Raw genomic sequence first — 25687 nt, forward strand, 5'->3', positions numbered from 1 at the left:
TATCTCCCAATGATGGGATAAGACTATCTCATGAGAACTGAGTTCTCATGAATGTGACCAGTGAAACAATGAAAACACAGCAATTATCCATACCAAAATACTGGTTGAGAAAATGCTTTGCTGAGAGCAAAAACAGGGAGATAAAAGAATTCTTTAAAACCATCTAAAGAATTAGTAGAAAACAATCTAATCTTAAAGCTTTCTTCATGAGACAAAAGAGGCAAAACACAAACATCAGTGAAAAATTGTAAACCAGGAAGCAGGCTCTCACCAGATATTAAATCAGTAAGAACCTTGATCTTGGACTTCTCAGCCTGCAAAACTATGAGAAATAGATTTCTATTGTTTATAGGCCATTCAGTTTAAGGTATTTTGTTACAGCAGTCCAAACTAAGACAGACCCCAAAGAACATATACATGGCTCTGTCAACATTTACCTTATTATGCTGTTGCTAAGTCACTTCAGTTGTGTCCGACTCTGCGACCCCATAGACGGCAGCCCACCAGGCTCCGCCGTCCCTGGGATTCTCCAGGCAAGAACACTGGAGTGGGTTGCCATTTCCTTCTCCAATGCATGAAAGTGAAAAGTGAAAGTGAAGTTGCTCAGTTGTGTCTTGACTCTTAGCGACCCCATGGATCAGCAGCCTACCAGGCTCCACCATCCATGGGATTTTCCAGGCAAGAGTACTGGAGTGGGGTGCCATTGCCTTCTCCGACCATATTATAAATAAAAGTAAATTTTAAAATATTTAGTAATTCACTTTCAAATAACAATAAACCCATTAAATTTTGGTACTTTCATGAAGATTATTTTTCAGAACCAAAAAATTACAATTTTTGAAAACCTCAATCTCTGCTTAATGAAAATAGCTGTATTCTCACAGCTGCTTCTGCATTCAGTATGCAATAGGTTGTTCTGGTTAAAGTATATGAATAAAAACTGACCACATACAGATAATGTAGTTAGAGAAGGGAGGAGCACTTTAACAGCTTTTTCATATAACTGAGGATTTATTTATATTCACAAAAGCTCTGTGAGAAGTCATTTCTTAGAAATTATTTACAAAATGGAATATTAAATCATATTAACAAATTTTTGTACTCTGTGACCTTAAACTTCCTTGGTCTATCATGCACCTTGAATGAGATTTTCAAACATGAATGATTTCAAAGATACACTGATTTGAAAATATTGATTCAGATATACAAAACTTTCATACATAGCACATTAACCAACATCAAGTTAAATTAATATCACCATCAACTTTTTTAGAAAACCCAAATACTGGGAAGGCATCAAGCTTGCATTGACAGTCCACATATTTTCCAACTTTTCAATTTTGGCTTTAAAGCTTAAATTATATCATTGACAAATACAATCAGGTGTTTTCCTTAAAGTGTCAAGCTCACTTTACTCATTCTCAGGAAAATGTCTGCAAAATACCCAAATCTGAATGATCATAGTTTGTTTCTGAAGTAAGAATGGAATCATACAATGACTGTATGCCACACAATGAAAACTACACAGCAATATATAGGAGCAAAGTATTGGTACACACAACAGACATAGATCTCAAAGATAATTACCCTGAGTGAAAGAAAGCTGAGACAATATACACTGTATTCCACTGTTTACATAAAATTTCTAGAAAATGTAAACTATAGTGACAGAAAGTTGATCAGTGTTGAGGCGGGCAGAAAAAACTTCTGGGGGTGTCCGATGTATTTATTATCTTGATTATAATCATTTCATGGTCACACACATTCTGTCAAGTGTCAAACTACACACTTCACATGCAAGTTTGTTGTACCTGAATTATACTTCAGCAAAGCTGTCAAACACACACACACCCTACAAACACACAACCTGAAAAGAGTAAAATTATGGCGTCTCTATTATTTTAAAAGTGAAGTGAAGTCGCTCGGTTGTGCCCAACTCTTTGGGACCCCATGGATAGTAGTCTGCACCAAGCTCCTCCGTCCATGGGATTTTCAAGGCAAGAAGTACTGGAGTGGGTTGCCATTTCCTTCTCCAGGGAATCTTCCCAACCCAGGGATCGAACCCAGGTCTCTCACACTGTAGACAGACGCTTTACCGTCTGAGCCACGCAGTAAGTTCAATCTGTTTTTATTGAAAGTGAAAGTGAAAGGGTTGTGTCCGACTCTGCGACCCGTGGACTATAGTCAATTTTTATTGACTGGAACAGGTCTTAGGAATACTGTTAAGTTGGGGTGGGCGGCTCAGAGTAACTTACAAAAAACAAAAATAATATTCTAAATATGTACAGGAATGTGTCTGTCTGCAAACAGATAAAAGAGAAGAAGGATAAATTAGGAGATGGAACTGGCAAAATGGGGTGGGGGTGGGTCTGTTTAGCTGCTCTACTCCAAAAGGCTTGCATTTCTTTTTCTAAATTCCAAAAGGTAACACGTTATTTTTGAATGTGTATTAAACTGTTACAACAATGAGGTGACTCAGCAAAGCTCAATCTCTTCAAAAGAGCAACGTCACACTCCGACTTGGTATCTTTTGACCTCCACAGAAAAAAAGGCCTCCGCAATACTATCAGCGATTCCTGAACCAAACCTGGAGGGTACACCTTCTCTGAAAATAGCATTTTTCAGGTCAAGGGCACCGGCGCCCACGCAGAGGCCGAGCAGCGAACACCTTTAGGAGGCCGGGAGGTCACAGAGCTGAGGGGATACCGACCCGGATCGAAGGCTGTGGGCCGGCGCCCCGCTCCTCTGAAGCCAAAACCACAACAGTCAAGGAACAAAGGGGGAAGGGGGCTGCAGAAGCGTCACCTTCAAAAACAATACCGCCTACCGCGAGTCGACCATTTTGTAGATAGCGACTTACGGACCTTCAGAGGGAGTCCGTTTCTTCCTGACGCAGGTCAGTTTCCTCCCACAGCCCAAGATGGCGGTAAACTTGAAGCCGGTCCTCGCCCCTTGTGCGCCGCGGGGCGCAGGCTCAGGACGTGGAGGCCGGGGGCGCCACGGGAGGCTCGCTCGCAGGTGCAAGCTGTTCCTCCAGCCTGAGAACGCCAGCCACCGCGGTTCTGCGAAGCTTGCTGCTCAATTTGAGCTACCTACTCCAGGTGGGCACCCTCACAGCCTGGTCTTTGAGGGCCTGGCTAACACCTGGGTTAGAGCCTTGTGGGAGGCCTCTGGGGAAGGGGGCAGGGCTAGGGTGCTGTAAAGGATGTTGCTTGCCTGGTGGATGTGGCACATGGGGTGCAATCACCCCTCGTATCTGGTTGTGTGAAGACTGCAGAGCACGCAGACAATCCCCCTTGTAACTGCCCAGGAAAGAAACCCGGGTGCCCCCAGTCTGTAGACTTAACAGACCAGTGAAAATAAGTCACTTATTGAGCCCCAATGAATCAGGTATTTCTATACGTTATTGTATTTTCTTCTGTTTCTCTGTGTTGCAGAAACTTGAATCGGATCCCTGCAACAGATAGTGGTCATTTCTAAAATGTTATTAAAGGTCTCATTGCTACCACTGTCTTTATGTTAAAAAGCCATTGACCTGTACGCTTGAGTATGCTTTACATTATACTTCAATGAAAAAAAGAAAAACACAAACTTTGAAAAAGGAATGTAGGAATTAACAATATTTGTCTTGAGTTTATCTGTTAAGTGAGTCACATCTAAGAAAAAGAATAACACATATAATTTGGCAATTTTTGATAAGGCCTTTTTATGAAACTTCCCAGACACTAAGAAAGATGATTCAAGTCAAGTGGTCTCTAATTTTAGCACTAAAAAAAAAAAGAGAGAGAGAGAGAAAGTGAAGACTGAAGAATTTAGTCAATTCCTCAATCATTCAGTCATTAGAGATACAGGTGCATTAACAGCATGATAGCAAAAAGGTTTAGGAACCACTGAACTATTTTATTTTCTCATAGCAAGCTGGACTTTTCCCCTTAATAATTACAATGTGTGAATACATAGTTCAGTTCAGTTCAGTCACTCAGTTGTGTCCAACTCTTTCCAACCCCATAAACCGCAGCACGCCAGGTCTCTGTGTCCATCACCAACTCCGGGAGTCTACCCAAACCCATATCCATCGAGTCAGTGATGCCATCCAGCCATCTCATCCTCTGTTGTCCTCTCCTTCTCCTCCTGCCCCCAATCCCTCCCAGCATCAAGGTGTTTTCCAATGAGTCAGCTCTTCGCACCAGGTGGCCAAAGTATTGGAGTTTCAGCTTCAGCATCAGTCCTTCCAATGAACACCCACCCAGGCCTGATCTCCTTTAGGATGAACTGGTTGGATCTCCTTGCAGTCCAAGGGACTCTCAAGAGTCTTCTCCAACACCACAGTTCAAAAGCATCAGTTCTTCAGTGCTCAGCTTTCTTTATAGTCCAACTCTCACATCCATACATGACTACTGGAGAAACCATAGCCTTGACTAGATGGACCTTTGTTGACAAAGTAATGTCTCTGCTTTTTAATATGCTGTCTAGGTTGGTCATAACTTGCCTTCCAAGGAGCAAGTGTCTTTTAATTTCATGGCTGCAGTCACCATCTGCAGTGATTTTGGAGCCCAAAATATAAAGTCAGCCACTGTTTCCCCATCTATTTGCCATGAAGTTATGGGACCAGATGCCATAATCTTAGTTTTCTGAATGCTGAGCTTTAAGCCAACTTTTTCACTCTCCTCTTTCACTTTCATCAAGAAGCTGTTTAGTACTTCTTCACTTTCTGCCATAAGGGGGGTTTCATCTGCATAATTATATGATTATTTGTGTCTGTTTCTCCTGCAACATCAAGTCTCATAGAAATAATAGTGAGCATATTATTTTTCCTCCGTGAATCTTTAAGTGAAAAGTTGAATGAACAAATACATTACTGTCTAGGTGGTATCTGCAGTCTGGGAGTTAGATGAAATTATCTGGAACATGTGAGCAAAGCAGAGGATGGAACCCTTGAAAAGAACAGTGTATTAACAATTCCGATTAGGACCACAACTGTGTCATTTGTTTTTGCACCTCTTTTCCTTTCCTCTTTTGTCCTGAGTAAGGAGCACAGTGTCTTGCACACAGGAAACATACAAGAGTAAAAATAACCCTGCTACACCAAACCAGTCTAAAATCCGAAATACCCAGCTGCTATTATGCTTGCATGCTAAGTTGTGTCCAACTCTATCCAACCCTATGAATTGCAGCCTGTCAGACTCCTTTGTCCATGGGATTCTCTGGGCAAGAATACTCAAATGGGTTGCCATGCCCTCCTCCAGGAGATCTTCCTGACCCAGGGATCAAACCCACGTCTGTTACATCTCCTGCGTTGGCAGGCAGGTTCATTACCACTAGCGCCACCTGGGAAGCAGCGTGTTCTTTTCAGTGAAATACTTAACTCCAGAAGACTATAAACTGGGCAAGTCTCTAAAATTTTTGTGCCTCATGGCCTTTACCATCTTGTAGGAAAACATATAAAATATAGTCATTTCCATCACCCCTTTTCATGGAAGCTGTACATGATCTGTCCTCAGAACATGCCATTTATTTTTTTTAATCATTCAGTTTAATCATTTATGAATATAGCATGCCATGTGTGATACATGTGGGTAAGAATATTTTTCCTCTAGTTCCCGTATCCTCCAATATCCTAAAGTTAGCTCCATTTTTTTTCTAGACTTCTACTGCCCATTTTCTAGAACTTTGCTGCTGCTGCTGCTAAGTCGCTTCAGTCGTGTCTGACTCTGCGACCCCGTAGATGGCAGCCCACCAGGCTCCCCTGTCCCTGGGATTCCCCAGACAAGAACACTGGATTGGGCTGCCATTGCCTTCTCCAATGCATGAAAGTGAAAAGTGAAAGTGAAGTCACTCAGTTGTGTCCGACTCCTAGCAACACCATGGATTGCAGCCTACCAGGCTCCTCCGTCCATGGGATTCTCCAGACAAGAGTACTGGAGTGGGTTGCCACCGCCTTCTCCAGAACTTTAGCATTAAATAAATTAACCTTGATGACTTGTTGGCATAGTCTCCTTTCTGGTTAACTGCATTTTTTGTCGTGTTGGTTTCTTAGGTGCCACCAGGAGGCAGCACAAACTTGGTTTGTGATCTCACTCTATCTCACCCTTGATGCCTATACATCTGCAGTCATTCTGTCACTTCCTTAAGGTGAGAAGTCTTTTCTACTTAAGATGCAATTAAAACTGACCACTTTTTCCCCAAAATATACATTGTTAATAAGGATGTGGTGTAACAAGTACCATCATATACTTGTGGTAGAAGTGTTAATTGAAGCAATTTGAAAACTATCCATCCAAAGCCTTCAAAGGGTGTATACCATTTACCCTGGCACTCCTCCTTCCCACAACCACTCTCCCACCCCTAGTCATTTCTCTTAAAGAAATTATTGTGACCCTGAGCAAAAATACAGCTACAGAGACAATGCATACGACTTTGCTTATAATAATGTGAACTAGAAGCAAAGTAAGGATTCAGCAATAAGAAATTCAGGAATTTGCAGCTGTTAAAAAACAACAGTGTTGAAATATTTTCCCAAAATGGTATATGTATCACCAGCTCTGTTACACTAGACAATTTTAATTACTACATAGAAAAGCACCATTTGCTTCCATTTCCCTAAATCTGCTCCCAGGTCCCAGAAACACCACCCTAAGACTTCCCACATAAGTCTTCCTTTTCCCCATCCTCCTTAGGAGCTCCCTGTCCTATTCCTTCTCCAGTGCCCAGGCTTCACCCTGTCATCACGGCCCCAGCACCCTTTACTTTCAACCCAGCCCTTTGTCATTTGTCAACACAGCTTTCCTTCATTCTGACCTCCAGCTCCATCCTCATAGCTTTCATGTCCCTTTTCATAGTATTTCCTGAAACCTCCAATTCTGTTTCTTCTTCTAAATTCCAGCAGGTGACACTGAATTAAGCCTTTAAGGAAGAGGAGGATTTGGCAAGCCAAAGACCAAGGACAGTGGCTTGTCAGAATAATATAGACCAACGTAGAGAGGAGAAAAATAGCATGAAATGCACAGAGCCTAAACTCAGGGCGGTGATACACGGGGATAAATTAAGAAGCTTGTTCAGAGACATAGCCTAAGGGTAGCAGAAACCTGACTACAGAGGACAGAGCATGATATTTTATAGACAGTGAACCTCATCTTAGAATTGATGGATGAGCCAATTAAGTTTTAAGATGTGATGAAATCAAATCACAGATAGTTATGGAAAAATGAATTTGTGGGGAGGGGTTTTTTCAGTTACAGATGTGAGACATGTTAAGGACTTGAGCCAGAGCAGAGGTAGGAAACAGAGAGAAGATGGATCAGATTCAAGATTACTTAGAATGTCAAATTAACAGAACCTTGTGACTATGGACTCTAGACCTAAGGTAAGTTAGATAAGGACCAGAATCACATCTATCTTACTCACTGCTAATATCTTTTACACCTAGTACAGTGTATTGAACACAAATACTCAGTAGTTTCTAATGAAAGATTAATGTGTGAGAGAGCTAAACTGGCATTACTGTATATGTAGCAAACCCCCTTCTAAGAAGCCATCAATTTTAAGGCACACCATTGATTTCATAGTAGTCTTTTCTGAGGGTGGGTAGGTACTGGAAAGGTTAAAATGCAGAATGACTCTCCAGATCTTACAAACGAATAGATGAGTTTATTTCCCTTCCCTTGATGGGCTGGCCTTGTGGTTTGATTTGCTTTAGCCAACAGAGTTTGTGGTCAGAAGAGTTAAAATGAAAAGGAAATCTCTTCTAATTAAGCAATTAGCAAAAATTTAAATAATTGCTGATGCTACATCTGTGAAGTAATTGAAGATTCCTCAAAATAAAAGTGGAAACCATTAAAACAAATTTAATGATTATATAGAATTAAGACTGTTAGTGATGTAAACATGACTTAAAAGAAGAGGGGCATAGGTAAAAATAAAGTTGATATCTACTAAAAGAATTATTGCTTTTTCCATTTTTAAAATATTTTATCCATTTTTAAATATTACTTCCCATTTACTGATATTACATAATATTAGACCTATTCCCCATGCTGTACATCACTGAGTCTATAGTTTGTGCCTCCCACTCTCTCACTCCTGTATTAATCCCCCTCCACACTGATAACCACTAGTTTGTTCTGTATAAGTCTTCCCCTTTTTTGTAATATTCACTAGTTTGTTGCATTTTTTAGAATCCACATATAGTGATATCATTCAGTATTTGCCTTTTTGTCTGACACTTCATTTAGCAAAATGACCTCTGAGTCCATCCATGTTACTGCAAATGGCAGAATTTTATTCTTTTTTATGACCAAGTTGTATTCCATTTTACAAATATGTATCTTCTTTATCCATTAATCTGTTGGTAGACACTTGGGTTGCTTCCATACCTTGGCAGTTTAAAATAGTACTACTATCATTAAGAGAAGACTCTACACATGGACATCACCAGATGGTCAACACCGAAATCAGGTTGATTATATTCTTTGCAGCCAAAGATGGAGAAGCTCTATACAGTCAGCAAAAACAAGACCAGGAGCTGACTGTGGCTCAGATCATGAACTTCTTATTGCCAAATTCAGACTTAAATTGAAGAAAGTAGGGAAAACCATGAGACCATTCAGGTATGACCTAAATCAAATTCCTTATGATTACACAGTGGAAGTGAGAAATAGATTTAAGGGACTAGATCTGAAAAACAGAGTGCCTGATGAACTATGGATGGAGGTTCATGACATTGTACAGGAGACAGGCATCAAGACCATCCCCATGGAAAAGAAATGCAAAAGCAAAATGGCTGTCTGAGGAGTCCTTACAAATAATCTGTGAAAAGAGGAGAAGCAAAAAGCAAAGGAGAAAAGGAAAGATATAAGCATCTGAATGCAGAATTCCAAAAATAGCAAGGAGAGATAAAAAAGCCTTCCTCAGTGATCAATGCAAGGAAATACAGGAAAACAACAGAATGGGAAAGAATAGAGATATCTTCAAGAAAATTAGAGATACCAAGGGAACATTTCATGCAAAGATGGGCTCAATAAAGGACAGAAATGGTATGGACCTAACAGAAGCAGAAGATATTGAGAAGAGGTGGCAAGAATACACAGAAGAACTGTACAAAAAAGATCTTCACGACCCAGATAATCACGATAGTATGATCATTCACCTAGAGGCAGACATCCTGGAATGTGAGGTCAAGTGGGCCTTAGGAAGCATCACTACAAACAAAGCTAGTAGAGGGGATGGAATTCCAGTGGAGCTATTTCAGATTCTGAAAGATGATGCTGTGAAAGTGATGCACTCAATATGTCAGCAAATTTAGAAAACTCAGCCGTGGCCATAGGACTGGAAAAGGTCAGTTTTCGTTCTAATCCCAAAGAAAGGCAATGCCAAAGAATGCTCAAATGACCGCACAATTGCACTCATCTCACACGCTAGTAAAGTAATGCTCAAAATTCTCCAAGCCAGGCTTCAGCAATACGTGAAATGTGAACTTCCAGATGTTCAAGCTGGTTTTAGAAAAGGCAGAGGAACCAGAGATCAAATTGCCAACATCCACTGGATCATCAAAAAAGCAAGAGAGTTCCAGAAAAAACATCTGTTTCTGCTTTGTCTATGCCAAAGCCTTTGACTGTGTGGATCACAATAAACTGTGGGAAATTCTTCAAGAGATGGGAATACCAGACCACCTGACCTGCCTCTTGAGAAACCTATATGCAGGTCAGAAACCAACAGTTACAACTGGACATGGAACGACAGACTGGTTCCAAATAGGAAAAGGAGTACGTCAAGGCTGTATATTGTCACCCTGCTTATTTAAGGTATATGCAGAGTACATCATGAGAAACGCTGGGCTGGAAGAAGCACAAGCTGGAATCAAGATGTCCAGGAGAAATATCAATAACCTCAGATATGCAGATGACACCACCTTTATGGCAGAAAGTGAAGAGGAACTCAAAAGCCTCTTGATGAAAGTGAAAGTGGAGAGTGAAAAAGTTGGCTTAAAGCTCAACATTCAGAAAACGAAGATCATGGCATCTGGTCCCATCACTTCATGGCAAATAGATGGGGAAACAGTGGAAACAGTGGCTGACTTTATTTTGGGGGGCTCCAAAATCACTGCAGATGGTGATTGCAGCCATGAACTTAAAAGATGCTTACTCCTTGGAAGCAAAGTTATGACCAACCTAGACAGCATATTAAAAAGCCAGAGACATTACTTTGTCAACAAAGGTCTGTCTAGTCAAGGCTATGGTTTTTCCAGTGGTTATGTGTGGATGTGAGAGTTGGACTGTGAAGAAAGCTGAGCACCGAAGAATTGATGCTTTTGAACTGTGGTGTTGGAGAAGACTCTTGAAGGTCCCTTGGACTGCAAGGAGATCCAACCAGTCCATCCTAAAGGAGATCAGTCCTGGGTGTTCTTTCTAAGGACTGATGCTAAAGCTGAAACTCCAATACTTTGGCCACCTCATGCGAAGAGTTGACTCACTGGAAAAGACTCTGATGCTAGGAGGGATTGGGGCCAGGAGGAGAAGGGGATGACAGAGAATGAGATGGCTTGATGGCGTCACCGACTCGTTGGACGTGAGTTTGGGTGAACTCCGGGAGTTGGTGATGGACAGGGAGGCCTGGCATGCTGCGATTCATGGGGTCACAAAGAGTCAGACACAACTGAGCGACTGAACTGAACTATGAACATCAGGTGTGATACAGGGTGCATGTATCTTTTGAATCAGCGTTTGTGTTTTTTTCAAATATATAACTTGGAGTGCAATTGCTGGGTCATGATAGTTCTACTTTTAGTTTTTTGAAACCTGTCCATTCTGTTTTTTACAGTGGCTGCACTAATTTACATTCCCACCAATAGTGTAAGAGGGTTCCCTTTTCTCCATTTCATCACGAACATTTGTTACTGGATGTTTTTCGGGGGTTTTTTTGTTTTGTTTTTATGATAGCCATTCTGATAGGTATGAGGTGATATCTCCCTGTGGTTTTGATTTGCATTTCCTGATGGTTAGTGATGTTGAACATTTTTTCATGTGTTGTTGGCCATCTGCATTCCCTCTTTGGAAAAAATGTCTATTCAGTTTTTCTGCTCATTTTTTGATTGGGTTGTTTGGTTTTATTTCAATATTGAATTGCTGTTTACATATGTCAGATATGGCGTTCCTAGCATGAGGTAGGGCCAGCAAACACTTACTGAATGAATGAAAATGCTTCTACTTGCTTGAAAATATTCCCAGATCTCTCCAGTCAGAATGATTTCTTCCTCTCAAATTTATATCCTCTCAAAATATTTAACATCTTTTTTTCTTTCAGATACTTGTGTTTATGTCTCATTTTCCACTACCACTTTTTAAGTTTTTTAAGAGCAAGATCAGATCAGATCAGATCAGATCAGTCGCTCAGTCGTGTCCGACTCTTTGCGACCCCATGAATCCCAGCACGCCAGGCCTCCCTGTCCATCACCAACTCCCGGAGTTCACCCAGACTCACGTCCATCGAGTCAGTGATGCCATCCAGCCATCTCATCCTCTGTCGTCCCCTTCTCCTCCTGCCCCCAATCCCTCCCAGCATCAGAGTCTTTTCCAATGAGTCAACTCTTCGCACGAGGTGGCCAAAGTACTGGAGTTTCAGCTTTAGCACCATTCCTTCCAAAGAAATCCCAGGGCTGATCTCCTTCAGAATGGACTGGTTGGATCTCCTTGCAGTCCAAGGGACTCTCAAGAGTCTTCTCCAACACCACAGTTCAAAAGCATCAATTCCTCAGCGCTCAGCCTTCTTCACAGTCCAACTCTCACATACATACATGACCACAGGAAAAACCATAGCCTTGACTAGACGGACCTTTGTTGGCAAAGTAATGTCTCTGCTTTTGAATATGCTATCTAGGTTGGTCATAACTTTCCTTCCAAGAGTAAGTGTCTTTAATTTCATGGCTGCAGTCACCATCTGCAGTGATTTTGGAGCCCAGAAAAATAAAGTCTGACACTGTTTCCACTGCTTCCCCATCTATTTGCCATGAAGTGATGGGACCGGATGCCATGATCTTCGTTTTCTGAATGTTGAGCTTTAAGAGCAAGAACTATTCCCTTTTTGTAATTTATTACAGAGTGATAGAAAATGGAAAAGGAAAAAATGTCTTAAAGCTAAAATTAATTCATTTATACACTTTTCTAAGTTTAGAAGAATTGTATTAACCTTAAACTATGCAACTTCAAACCACTTAAAATGAATTCTGCTTCTATGTATTAAGTTAGTTGGTAGCAAAGGAATGGATATTAATATGCCATGCCATACTACCTACAGGGATGGTATGCTAATTTGCTCAGCTATATCTCATCAAACACCAGTGAACAGAGACAGCTGCCAGACTTTTTCTAGGTCATTTTTTCTGTTTGTAAACAGAAAGTGTACAATAATTAACGAGATGTAACCATTTGCAAACTGGATTTATGCAGAATAAAAGAATTTTTTTAAAGAGGAGAGACATTAATGCAACTCTTAAGTGCTTAATGACCCCATTAATTGTCAAATAAGTAATTGGAGAAATTAAACAGAAGAGGTAATGGCCTTGGAGCCATTAATCTATTCTGGGAGTACTGCTCGTGTTTACCAGGTGATATTCCTCTGAATTAAGAGCTGAGAGTCAATTCCTTTCACATAATAGTTCTTGAATGTTCTCAGTCATTAGAATCACTTGGAACGCTTTTGAACAACACAGATTTCTGGATTATCTTCAGACTTCCTTAATCAGAATCTTAGGGATGGGGCTCAGGTATATGAATTGTTAAAAAGAGGAACAGGTGATTCTTTTGATTTTTTGATAAAAAGCTACCCAGGTTTGGACATCCTTGCTTCAGAACAGAGTTTCTCGGTCCTACAACTATTGACATTTGGGGATGACTAGTTGTTCTGGAGGCTGCCCTGTGCATTATAGGATGTTTGGCAGCATCCCTGGCCTCTACCCACTAGATACAGAAGCACCCTTCCTTCCCCAAGTTGAAAAAATCAAAGTGTCTTCACACATTGCCAGATTTCTTTGAGAGGGGATTAAATTGCCACCATTTAGGACCTCTGCTTCACAACAACCCTTTCTGCAACTTTATGCAATGAGGGAAATGCCCAGCGTAGTAGCCACAAGTCACATGTGCGTATTGAGCACTTGCAGAGTGGCTAGTACAACTGAGGACATGACTGTTAAATATTATTTTGTTTTGATTAACTTAATTGCTAAAGCCATATAGAACCAGTGGCCATTATATTTCTCATATATCTTTATAGGAATCAGATATGACTCTAGATCTACACAGCTTCTCCTGAAGTACTTCTAAGACTTGCCATGTAGAAATAATTTACAGGAATTGAAAATCTATCTACCTTGCTGTTTGAATCTAAAAAAAGAAAAAAAATCTTGGGATGTTAGGACTACTGGAAAGTTTACTTGTAGTTTTGCTTTCTGTGTTGCCCACGAAGTATTTTTTGTTACTGCCCTTGATATCCAGATGATATCAGACTTAGAGAGCAGTCTGGCTTGAGGATAGCCTCTTTCAGAGTCAACCTTGATCTCCTTTTATGGCCAGTCCTTCACATTTTCTTAGGAAAAAAAGCCCAGTGTTTTCTGGTTTTCTCAATTCCTAACAGGTTAAACATAGAATTACAATAGAGACCCAGCAATTCTACTCGTAGATGTATAACCGAGAGTTGAAAACATATGTCCATGCAAATACTTGAGTATGAATGTTCATGCTCAAGAGAAGACTCTTGAGAGTCCCTTGGACTGCAAGGAGATCCATCAAATCAATCCTAAAGGAAATCAGTCCTGAATATTCTTTGGAAGGACTGACACTGAAGCTGAAACTCCAATACTTCGGCTACCTGATATAAAGAACTGACTCATTGGAAAAGACCCTTATGCTGGAAGGTTTGAATGCAGAAGGAGAAGGGGACGACAGAAGATGAGATGGTTGTATGGCATCACCAACTTGATGGACATGAGTTTGAGCAAGCTCTGGGAGTTGATGATTGACAGGGAAGCCTGGCGTGCTGCAGTCCATGGGGTCGCAAAGAGTCAGACCAACTGAACAACTGAACTGAACTGAGCTGAATTTTTTCCATTTTTATTGAGGTATAATTAACGTGTGTGTGTGTGTGTGTGTGTGTGTGTATGTTAGGCACTCAGTTATGTCCAACTCTTTGTGCCCCCGTAGACTGTAGCCCACCAGACTCCTCTGTCCATGGAATTCTCCAGGCAAGAATACTGGAGTGGGTAGCCATTCCCTTCTTCAGGGGATATTCCTGACCCAGGGGCTGAACCCAGGTCTCCTGCATTGCAGGCAGATTCTTTACCATCTGAACCACCAGGGAAGCCCATAATTAACGTACTGCATTGTATAAGTTTAAGGTACACAGCATAATGATTTGACTTACATGCATTGTGAAGTGATTACCACAATAGTTAACATGCATCATCTCATACAGATACCAAAGACAAGAAAAAGAGGAAGAAAAAGTTTTTCCTTATGATGAGAACTCTTAGGTGTCATTCTCTTAACTTTCATACATATCATGTAGCAATGTAACTATCATCATCATGTTTTAAATTACATCCCTAGTATTTATTTATCTTATAACTGGAAGTTTGTACCTTTTGACCACCTTCATCCAATCTCCCCCAACCCCACCTCTGGAAACCACAAATCTGACCTCTTTTTCTATGAGTTTGTTTGATTTTTTAGTTTCTACATATAAGTTGGATCATATGGTATTTGTCTTTGTCTGCCTTATTTCACTTAGCATAATGTTCTCAAAGTCCATTTATGTTGTTACTACTGGTAGGATTTCCTCTTTTTTAAGGTTGAATGATATTCCACTGTATATGTGTGTGTGTGTATATATATATATATATATATATATATATATATATATCACATCTTCTTTATCTGTTGATAGATACTTAGTCATCTGTTGATAGATACTTACATTGTCCCCATGTCTTAGCTATAGTGCTGCATAGCCACATTATTCATAGTAGCCAAACAGTGGAAATAATCTAAATGTCCAACCAATGATAACTCAATAAAACAGAGAGTATTATACAAGGGAACTTTTTTGGCAATAACAAAGAATGAGCCCTTGTTATATGCCACAACAAGATGAACCTTGAAAACACTGTGATAAATTAAAGAAGCCAGTCACAAAATATCATAATATTATATAATTCTATTTATATGAAATGTCTGTAATAGGCAGATCAATTGAGACAGAAAGTAGATTAGTGGTTTCTTAGGGCTGGGTGTGAAATAGGGACATTTGATGGTGATGGCTAAGAGATACTGGGTTTCTTTCTGGTGTGATGAAAATATTCTAAAATTAAATTGTGATGACCACACAATTATGTGATTATGCTAAAAATTATTAAATCATATGCTTTAATTGGGTGAATTGTATAGTATGTGAATTACATCTCAACAGAGCTGTTAAAAACTGTTTAATTTACTACATTAGAAGGTCTGATGAGAAAATCTGCATGATCCTATCAGTTGGTGCATATTTATTTATCTACAAACTAGAAGTGGCTTTAGATAATGTTACTGTCTTAATTCCAAAAGAGTCTCTCCACTGGCTACCACCACTCTCATTTCCAAGATAATAGAAGTGATCCTGCATTGTGTCCAAACTCAGAGTAAAATCCTAGAGTGTGGCCCTTACTGAACAACAAATCATGCCTCTCTTAAGAAACCCACTATAAGACATCCAGAGGATACGCTTGGCATAACCCCAGCCTGCAGTTTGTCTTTCTGAGCTTATTTTCCCTCTTGAGTCCAGAGCAATAATGGACCTATGAATATTTCAAGTGAGAAAAGAAAGAAGGATAAGAAGTTTCTAATACACAACTGAGTTTTTTCATGATTAGGCTAGTCAGACCCTGTCCTGGATATAAACTAACTAACCCATGAAAGATAAACAGTTTTACCAGGCAGTTAGAAGATGACATTCAAGAACTTCCCTGGTGGTCCAGTGGTTAAGATTGCATGCTCCCAATGCCAGGGGCCTGGGTTCAATCCCTGGTTAGGGAACCAGATCCCATGTGCCACAACTAACAGTTCACATGAGACAACTAAAGACTGAAAGATCCCATTAGCCACAACTAAGACTTAGCAAAGCCAAATAAGTAAATAAATATAAAAAAAAAAGAAAATGACAGCATACACTTTTACGGCCTTGATCTCTCCAAGCAGCCAGATAGAGCCCATTCTACAACTTTCAGCTCATCCAACTCAGATAACTTTACAGGAAATGTAAATGTTTCTCTGTGCATGCATGCTATCTTTTAGTCATGTCCAACTCTTTGAGACCCCATGGACTGTAGCCTGCCAGACTCCTCTACCATGGGATTCTCTAGGCAGGAGTATGGAGTAGGTTGCCATGCCATGGAAAGAAATAGAGGAAAATAAAAGAATGGGAAAAACTAGAGATCTCTTCAGGAAAATTAGACGAAGGGAACACTTCATGCAAAGATGGGCACAACAAAGGACAGAAAGGTATGGACCTAACAGAAGCAGAAGATATTAAGAAGAGGTGGCAAGAATACACAGAGAACTATACAAAAAAGATCTTAATGACTCGGATAACCATGATGGTGTGGTCACTCACCTAGAGCCAGACGTCTTGGAGTGCGAGGTCAAGTGGGCCTTAGGAAGCATCACTACAAACAAAGCTAGTGGAGGTGATGGAATTCCGGTTGAGCTATTTCAAATCCTAAAAGATGATGCTATGCAAGTGCTGCCCTCAATAGACCAGCACATTTGGAAAACTCAGCAGTGGCCACAGGACTGGAAAAGTCAGCTTTCATTCCAATATCAAAGAAAATGAATGCCAAAGAATGTTCCAACTATGGCACAAGTGCACGCATCTCACACGCTAGCAAAGTAATGTTCAAAATCCTCCGAGGTAGGCTTCAACAGTACGTGAACCGAGAACTTCCAGATGTTCAAGCTGCATTTAGAAAAGGGAAAGAAACCAGAGATCAAACTATGAACATCCATTGGATCATAGAAAAAGCAAGAGAATTCCAGAAAAATATTTACTTCTGCTTCATTGACTATGCTAAAGCTTTTAACTGTGTGAATCACAACAGACGGTGAGAAATTCTTCAAGAGATGGGAATACCAGACTACCTTACCTGCCTCCTGAGAAATCTGTATGCAATTCAAGAAGCAACAGTTAGAACCAGACATGGAACAACAGACTGGTTCCAGACTGGAAAAGGAGTATGTCAAGGCTGTATACTGTCACCCTGCTTACTTAATTTATATGCAGAGTACATCATGTGAAATACTGGGCTGTATGAAACACAAGCTGGACTCAAGATTGCAAGGGAGAAATATCAACAACCTCAGATATGTAGATGACACCACCCTTATGGCAGAAGGGCTTCCCTGGTGGCTCAGACAGTAAAGCGTCTGCCTACAATGTGGGAGACCCGGGTTCAATCCCTGGATCAGGAAGTTCCCCTGGAGAAGGAAATGGCAACCCAGTCCAGTATTCTTGCCTGGAAAATCCCATGGACTGAGGAGCCTGGTAGGCTACAGTCCATGGGGTCGCAAAGAGTCAGACACGACTGAGCCACTTCACTTTATGGCAGAAAGTAAAGAGGAACTAAAGAGTTCCTCTCTTGATGAGGAGAGTGAAAAGGCTAGCTTAAAACTCAACATTCAAAAAACAAAGATCATGGCATCTGGTTCTATCATTTGATGGCAAATAGATGGAGAACCAGTGGAAACAGTGACAGACTTTATACTCTTGGGCTCCAAAATCACTGCAGATGGTGACTGCATCCATGAAATTAAAAGATGCTTGCTCCTTGGAAGAAAAGCTATGACTAACCTAGACAGTGTATTAAGGAACAGAGACATCACCTTGCCAACAAAGGTCTGTATAGTGAAAGCTGTGGTTTTTCCAGCAGTCAAGTGTGGATGTGAGAGTTGAACCATAAAGAAAGCTGAGCACTGAAGAACTGATGCTTTCAAACTGTGGTATTGGAGACAACTCCTGGGAGTCCCTTGGACAGCAAGGAGATCAAACCAGTCAAACCTAAAGGAGATCAATCCTGCATATTCATTAGAAGGACTGATGCTGAAGCTGAAGCTCCAGTACTTTGGCCACCTGATGCGAAAAGCCCACTAATTGGAAAAGACCCTGATGCTGGGAAAGATTGAAGGCAGGAGGAGAAGGGAATGTCAGAGGACAAGATGGTTGGATGGCATTACCAATTCAATGCACATGAGTTTGAGCAAGCACTGGGAGTTGGTGAAGAACAGGGAAGCCCTACGTACTATAGTCCATGAGGCTGCAGAGTCAGATGCTACTGAACAACAATAACAATATTTAAAAAACATTTTTTTATTTATTTGGCTACACTGGGTCTGCCTTGCTACACACAGGCTTTTTCTACTTCTGATTCCTGGGCTTCTCCTTGTGGTAGCCTCTCTTGTTATGGAGCACAGGCTCTAGAAACACAGGCATCAGTAGTTGTAACAGATGAGCTTAGTTCTCTTGAGACATGCGGAATCTTCCCAGAATATGGACTGAACCCATGTCCCCTGCGTTGGCAAGCAGATTCTTAATCACTGGGCCTCCAGGGAAGTCCCAAGCTTTTTATTTTATCTCCTTTTCCCACTAGACAAGGAACTTCTCAAGAGCTATAGTATTGTTGGCATTTTTGTGGTTTTCCATTTTCGAGGGCCTCTTATCAGAGTTACTTAGGTAGACGTACTTTCCAACCTATGATGGGTAGTGTTTCATTTTCAGGAGTTCTATAGGCCAACTGGCTCCTTCCCAAGATTGTGTAATCCAGAGGTTAACACCATACCAGGACTCTGTCGTAAGACCTTGTGGTAAAGTCAGATTGTCATACTTATTACTGAGTTTCACTCATATCTGGCCTGGGTTCCAAAATGGATGCCTTTTACAGGACTGCTCATTAGAGTGAGTTTAGTGCCACTCCAGTATTCTTGCCTGGAAAATCCATGGGCGGAGGAGCCTGGTGGGCTGCAGTCCATGGGGTCGCTAAGAGTCAGACACAACTGAGCGACTTCACTTTCACTTTTCACTTTCATGCGTTGGAGAAGGAAATGGCAACCCACTCCAGTGTTCTTGCCTGGAGAATCCCAGGGACGGGGGAGCCTGGTGGGCTTCCATCTATGGGGTCACACAGAGTCGGACACGAATGAAGTGACTTAGCAGCAGTATCATTGCATAGGGTTCATGTCAAATGTTTTTCAGATAACATTGTCACATGGACTTTGGACGTTAGAAGTACATTCCTCCAGTTAGGCACCCGGGTGTGTTTTACTTGTTATTTCAGCCATATTCATGGGAGATGCTTAGGAAACAAATTGCTCAGTGACACCCATAGGACATGAAAAATTTTAAGTACCTCCCTATTGCCTGTCTTCATGGAAGAGGTGGATGGGAAAGTGTAATATAGCCTTTAAAGATTCAAATTTACATCCCAGTTCATGTACCCAGCTCGCCGACATGGAATCAGAAGTTTTGTCTTCGTCCTTGTGTGTTTAAGACCATCAAACCTAACCCCTGGATCTTGTCGTCTTTTGTTTGTTTGTTTGAACCCATTCTCTTTCTCTGAGTGAAACTCTTCAATTGAAACATTACAGTGGACTGTCTGGATAAGGAGCATGTTTTCACCAAATCTTTGGGTTATGATCTTTTCATTTACAATAGACAAATTTTAGATCTTTCATTTACAATAGTTTCTTTTTTCTGGGCTGTGTCAGTGTAGGCACTATGTCAGTTTGAAAAAAGAACAATAAATTCCATGAACGCCCCTACACAGCACTGTGTGAGCCATCTCTGTCTCCAGAGTTATAGGAACTTGTCCTGCCTCTGCTGCTGAGGCTCCTGGGATTAGAGACCAGCAGACAATCACGCACCACTCTGTATTTCAGGCAATACACATAGATGGACTTTGGAGTGAAGAAATCGTATTTGTTGAAACCTTTGCCCAGAGCTATAAATCTGTGTGCCGCGTGGCAGGGATGTCTCTGAGTCTGGAACAAAGAACAAAGAGCATTTTAGTTAGTCACACTGAGGAAAACACAGAAGCAGCAGAAATCACAGGAGTATTAATAACAGTAAGGTACCCAGCCCCCTCTCCTCCTGAAGGAGCACCTGCCTTTTATTCAACTCCTCAAGTGGATTTCTGAAGCATTCCGGTTCCAGATCTGGACTTTCAAAACAATAAAACTAATTTTGGAATCATGCCCCAGGCCTTGGCGATCCATTTTTAATTATGAGCTTAGAGCTTTCAAGGAATCATAAAACCTCAAGGTGGCCCCAAACCTGGAAGTTAGTGTTTCCTGTCATCATTGGGTTCGGGGGTGCCCTACAATCCAGTGTCACAAAGCCTCTCAGAGGCCCAGTAAGCCCCACAACATTCGGTGGGATCCTTTAAAAGCACATGATTCAGAAATATAATTATTTTTTCTTTGTAGAAACATTCTAAGTTATGTAAAAGTATTAAAACATTTTCATAATTCCATAACAGCACATTTTGTTCACCATCCTCTTTTGTGATTAAGCTTATAACTGATGTGTTAAATCTTACAGAATAAAAAAGAAAAACGTGTATTTCTACTTTTGATGCTTAAATCCTGAATGCTGCCACTTATTCCAGTAAAACATCAAAGCATGCTTGGACAGGGACCTTGTTGGAGATAGCAGTATTTTACAATAGGGTGTAAAAAATTGCAAAATCAAGCCAGCTCCATGAGAATGTGCACAGCATGACGTTCTCTGTGAAGATCCTGACAGGGCCAGAAAATCCTGCACTCGTAATTGCCTAAATTCCACTGTCATCACTTGCCAGGCACAGTCCATAATCAGTGGAAGGATTCCGGAGGTGTGTGATATGACCCCTGAGTTCTTATCACAGACACTAAAATTCAGACAATTAAATCTGAAAGAAGGCAATCTAGAGTAGGTGAAAACAGAGTGATTGACGTGTGTGGATTTGTGTTGATCTTGCGCTGATTAGAGCTGCCAACGGAAGCCTCCTGCTGCCCTGAAGAGGTAGAGAGGCAGATCTTTGGAGGCAAGATTCTCATGTTATCTGATGTTATCTGGGCTTAGAAGAGAGTTCTGCCAAGAACGGGGATTTGCTAAGCGTGAAGCTAAACTCTGTTGGCCTTAACCTCATGACTTACTGAGACGATACCTGGTATGGAGTGATCTTTCATTTTTCTGTAGGCTCTGCAGACCTGGTGGGCTATCTGAAGGCATGTCTGCTTGCAAACAGTCACACCCTGAATGTGGGATACATGGGTACACCCTTGCCTTTTTCACGTTGCTTTTCATTGCATTCTTCAATGAAGAATTTAACTCTGAAATTTAAAAGAGAAAAAAAAAAAAACTGGCTTATGTCTTGGCTTCAGTTTTGTTATCTGCACAGTAACAGGGTTGGTGGAATGGCATCATCACTGAGTACCCTCCCCAGCCCTGCATTCTCTTCTGTGGACTTCCAGAAGCTAAATGTCCCACGTTAGGCAGGAGCAGTGTAATCACTGCTCCAGGTTCACAGTGCGGGCCTGTTGGAAAAGCTGGGCTGTTTGCTAAAATAATGTTTTGGTGACTGCCCCTCTAAACCCAGTTCTTCACTTGTCAGATACAGTGTTGGAAGTCAGGGCCCCCCAATGAGGGGAGTTCAAAGACACAGGAAAGAAAGGATATGTGGGTGAGAAGCAGTACTTTTATAAAAAAAAAAAAAAAATTACTTTCTTTTTTATGTTTTTGAGTTTCAGATGCACATTACTTTTGAATTGATTACCAGTTTTGTTTGCATATAATGCATTACCTTAATTTTTAGGAAGTATTTTGTTAGATGAGTTCTACAACAGTTTTCCCTTAATTTCGATATTCTCTTGAAAGGGTCTTTAAAGTGAAATGCATGATACCTTTCAGAAAGCTCCATTACTTAGCTCTCTAACACTGTGAGGTGGGAAGTTATAATTCTTCCTTTTGAATAAAGAGGAAACTAAAACACATAGATTTAAACACATCAGGGAAACAGAATTAGCTTCCTGGTGGCTCAGACAGTAACAAATATGCCTGCAATGCAGGAGACCTGGGTTTGAAGCCTGGGTCAGAAAGATCCACTGAAGAAAGGAATGGCTACCCACTCCAGTGTTCTTGCCTAGAGAATTCCATAGACAGAGGAGCCTGATAGGCTACAGTCCATGGGGTCACAAAGATTCGGACATGACTAAACAACTAACACTCATGCTACAGGATCATTTGAGCACTAATGGTAAAGAGAGTTCCAGAAAAATATCTATTTCTGCTTTATTGACTATGCCAAAGCCTTTGAGTGTGTGTATCACAATAAACTGGAAAATTCTGAAAGAGATGGGAATACCAGACCACCTGACCTGCCTCTTGAGAAACCTATATGCAGGTCAGGAAGCAACAGTTAGAACTGGACATGGAACAACAGACTGGTTCCAAAAAGGAAAAGGAGTACGTCAAGGCTGTATATTGTCACCCTGCTTATTTAACTTATATGCAGAATACATCATGAGAAATGGTGGGCTGGAGGAAGCACAAGCTGGAATCAAGATTGCCGGGAGAAATATCAATTACCTCAGATATGCAGATAACACCACCTTTATGGCAGAAAGTGAAGAGGAACTAAAAAGCCTCTTGATGAAAGTGAAAGTGGAGATTGAAAAAGTTGGCTTAAAGCTCAACATTCAGAAAACGAAGATCATGGCATCCAGTCCCATCACTTCATGGCAAATAGATGGGGAAACAGTGGAAACAGTGTCAGACTTTCTTTTTTGGGGCTCCCAAATCACTGCAGATGGTGATTGCAGCCATGAAATTAAAAGACACTTCTTATTCCTTGGAGGAAAGTTATGACCAACCTAGACAACATATTAAAAAGGAGAGACATTACTTTGCCAACAAAGATCCATCTAGTTAAGGCTATGGTTTTTCTAATAGTCATGTATGGATGTGAGAGTTGGACTATAAAGAAAGTTGAGCACCAGAGAATTGATGCTTTTGAACTGTGGTGTCGGAGAAGACTCTTGAGAGTCCCTTGGACTGCAAGGAGATCCAACCAGTCCATCTTAAAGGAAATCCGTCCTGAATATTCATTGGAAGGACTGATGCTGAAGCTGAACTCTTTGGCCACCTGATGCGAAGAGCTGACTCATTTGAAAAGAAGCTGATGCTGGGAAAAATTGAAGGCAGAAGGTGAAGGGGACGACAGAGGATTGTTTGGTTGGATGGCATCACCAACTCAATGGACATGAGTTTGGGTAAACTCTGGGAGTTGGTGGTTGGCAGGGAGGCCTGGCATTCACGGTCCATGGGGTCACAAAGAGTTGGATGCGACTGAACTGATCTGAACTGAATGGTAAAGAAGCTCACCTGGCAATGCAGGAGGCATAAAAGGTGTGGGTTTGATCCTCAGCTTGGGAATATACCCTGGAGGAGGGCATGGCAACCCATTCCAGTATTCTTGCCTGGAGAGTCCCATGGACAGAGGAGCCTGGCAGGCTACAGTCCACAGGGTCGCAGAGTCGGACATGACTGAAGCAACTTAACATGCATAGGATCAGTTTAAGATGCACAGATGACACTTCTGTTGAGGAGAAAAGGGACTTTCCAGCATGAGTGAAATCACATGGATTTAATACCCTACAGATGCTGCTCTAAGGCAGGTATCTGATTGTGGCAGCATCTGGATAAATACCCAGACAATTTTGTTTTCCCCACTAGGTGTCTTTGTTTTATTAGGCTTACTGCCTTAAGCCAACTACCCGGTCCTTTGTTTATTCTTCAGCTCTGACATCCCATCAGTTCAGTTTAGTTCAGTTCAGTCGCTCAGTTGTGTCAGACTCTTTGCGACCCCATGAGCTGCAGCATGCCAGGCCTCCCTGTCCATCACAAATTCCCAGAGCCTACCCAAACTCATGTCCATTGAGTCAGTGATGCCATCCAACCATCTCCTCCTCTGTTGTCCCCTTCTCCTCTTGCCCTCAATCTTTCCCAGCATCAGCGTCTTTTCAAATGAGTCAGCTCTTCGCATCAGGTGGCCAAAGTATTGGAGTTTCAACTTCAACATCAGTCCTTCCAGTGAACGCTCAGGACTAAGCTCCTTTAGAATGGACTGGTTGGATCTCCTTACAGTCCAAGGGACTCTCAAGAGTCTTCTCCAACACAACAGCTCAAAAGCATCAATCCTTTAGCGCTCAGCTTTCTTTATAGTCCAACTCTCACATCCATACATGATCACTGGAAAAACTATAGCCTTGACCAGACAGACCTTTGTTGACAAAGTAATGTCTCTGGCTTTTTAATATGCTGTCTAGGTTGGTCATAACTTTGCTTCCAAGGAGTAAGCATCTTTTAAGTTCATGGCTGCAATCACCATCTGCAGTGATTTTGGAGCCCAAAAAAATAAAGTCACTCACTGTTTCCACTGTTTCCCCATCTATTTGCCATGAAGTGATGGGACCAGATGCCATGATCTTACATGATCTGACATCCCATAAAGGTTGGAAATTGAACCACACTCAGACTAAAATTGTATATCTTTAAAATCTCCCTGGGGTGCAGAGTGAAATCAAATCAACAGTGGATGGAAAGCTAACTGCCCAGGAAGCAGCTCAGGACCTCAGGTAAGTTAGGTCATCTCTGACCTCTTCCCTGAAGGCTTAACCCTGAGGGTATGAAATGGAATTGAATAAGGGGATCTGCATTCTCCAGAGATCACAGATGAAGGGGTCAAGAAAACAAGATCCATCCCCATATACCAGAGAGCAACTTTCAGTAGTGTAAATCCGTTCAGTAGAATATTTGTTATAGAGTCAGAGAACTCGAAGAAACTCCATTAAATCATCCAGTTTATAAACTGCTTTCAAATAATTCACAAGAATTCATTTAATTACTTCTTGCACCACCAGGCATGTACTGGAATGGAATCCAACCCATACTGTTTTTTCAAAACAGATAATCTCAAAATATCCTTTGGTCATCTTTTCCAGTCTCATCAGCATCAGCCACCCAGTTAATATCTAACCTAAATCACTCCTGCTACTTATTTAAGCCTTTATTTTCTTTGACACCTACGAGATATGGGAAAACAGCAAGTATCCTTTTCTGGAAACTTCTCAATTCTGTGATTCAGAGTGAATAGAGCATGTAGGGAAGAATCTCAAAGAACATAGATTGTTTAATTCTCCCATTAAGAACTGGGAGTAAAGTAATGTATTTTACTTTCCCATTGATTAGCTTTGTGGTCTTGGACAAGTGATATACCACCCTTAAGCTTCAATTCTTTCTCTCATAATAAAAATATAACTTTTAAGCTGAAGATTATTATAATGAATTAAAGGGGTAATTTATGCAAAAAAAAATGTATCAACTGTGAAGTGTAATCCAGATGCCAGATAGAGTAAAAATTGTTCATTTATTTTCTTTGGATAAATGTCTATTTAGGTCTTATGCTAATTTTGATTGAGTTGTGTTTGTTTTTTGTTTGGTTTTTTGGGGGGTTTTTTTTGATGCTGAGTTGTATGAGCTTTGTGTGTTTTGGAAATTAAACCCTTGTTTGTTGCATCATTTACAAGCATGTTCTCCCATTTCATAGAATGTACTTTCATTTTGTTGATGGTTTCCT

General features: G+C 41.0%; 1 protein-coding gene and 1 long non-coding RNA gene across 2 annotated transcripts in view; both read right to left on the bottom strand.

Moving 5' to 3' along the window:
* Nucleotides 1–3580, bottom strand: part of TDRD15 (tudor domain containing 15) — a 45321-nt gene extending 41741 nt beyond the window's left edge. The window contains exon 1 of the mRNA XM_061433197.1: nucleotides 2865–3580. The gene's annotated coding sequence lies outside the window, so the exon portion shown is untranslated. The remainder of the gene's footprint in view (nucleotides 1–2864) is intronic.
* Nucleotides 3581–14878: 11298 nt separating this feature from the next.
* Nucleotides 14879–25687, bottom strand: part of LOC133257381 (uncharacterized) — a 28208-nt gene continuing 17399 nt past the window's right edge. The window contains exons 2-3 of the long non-coding RNA XR_009739527.1: nucleotides 21218–21383; nucleotides 14879–20051 (exon numbers count right to left, since the gene is read on the bottom strand). This is a non-coding gene — a long non-coding RNA (uncharacterized LOC133257381). The remainder of the gene's footprint in view (nucleotides 20052–21217; nucleotides 21384–25687) is intronic.

The sequence above is a fragment of the Bos javanicus genome, chromosome 11 (genome assembly GCF_032452875.1).
Source record: "Bos javanicus breed banteng chromosome 11, ARS-OSU_banteng_1.0, whole genome shotgun sequence".
Classification (NCBI taxonomy): Eukaryota; Metazoa; Chordata; class Mammalia; order Artiodactyla; family Bovidae; genus Bos; species Bos javanicus.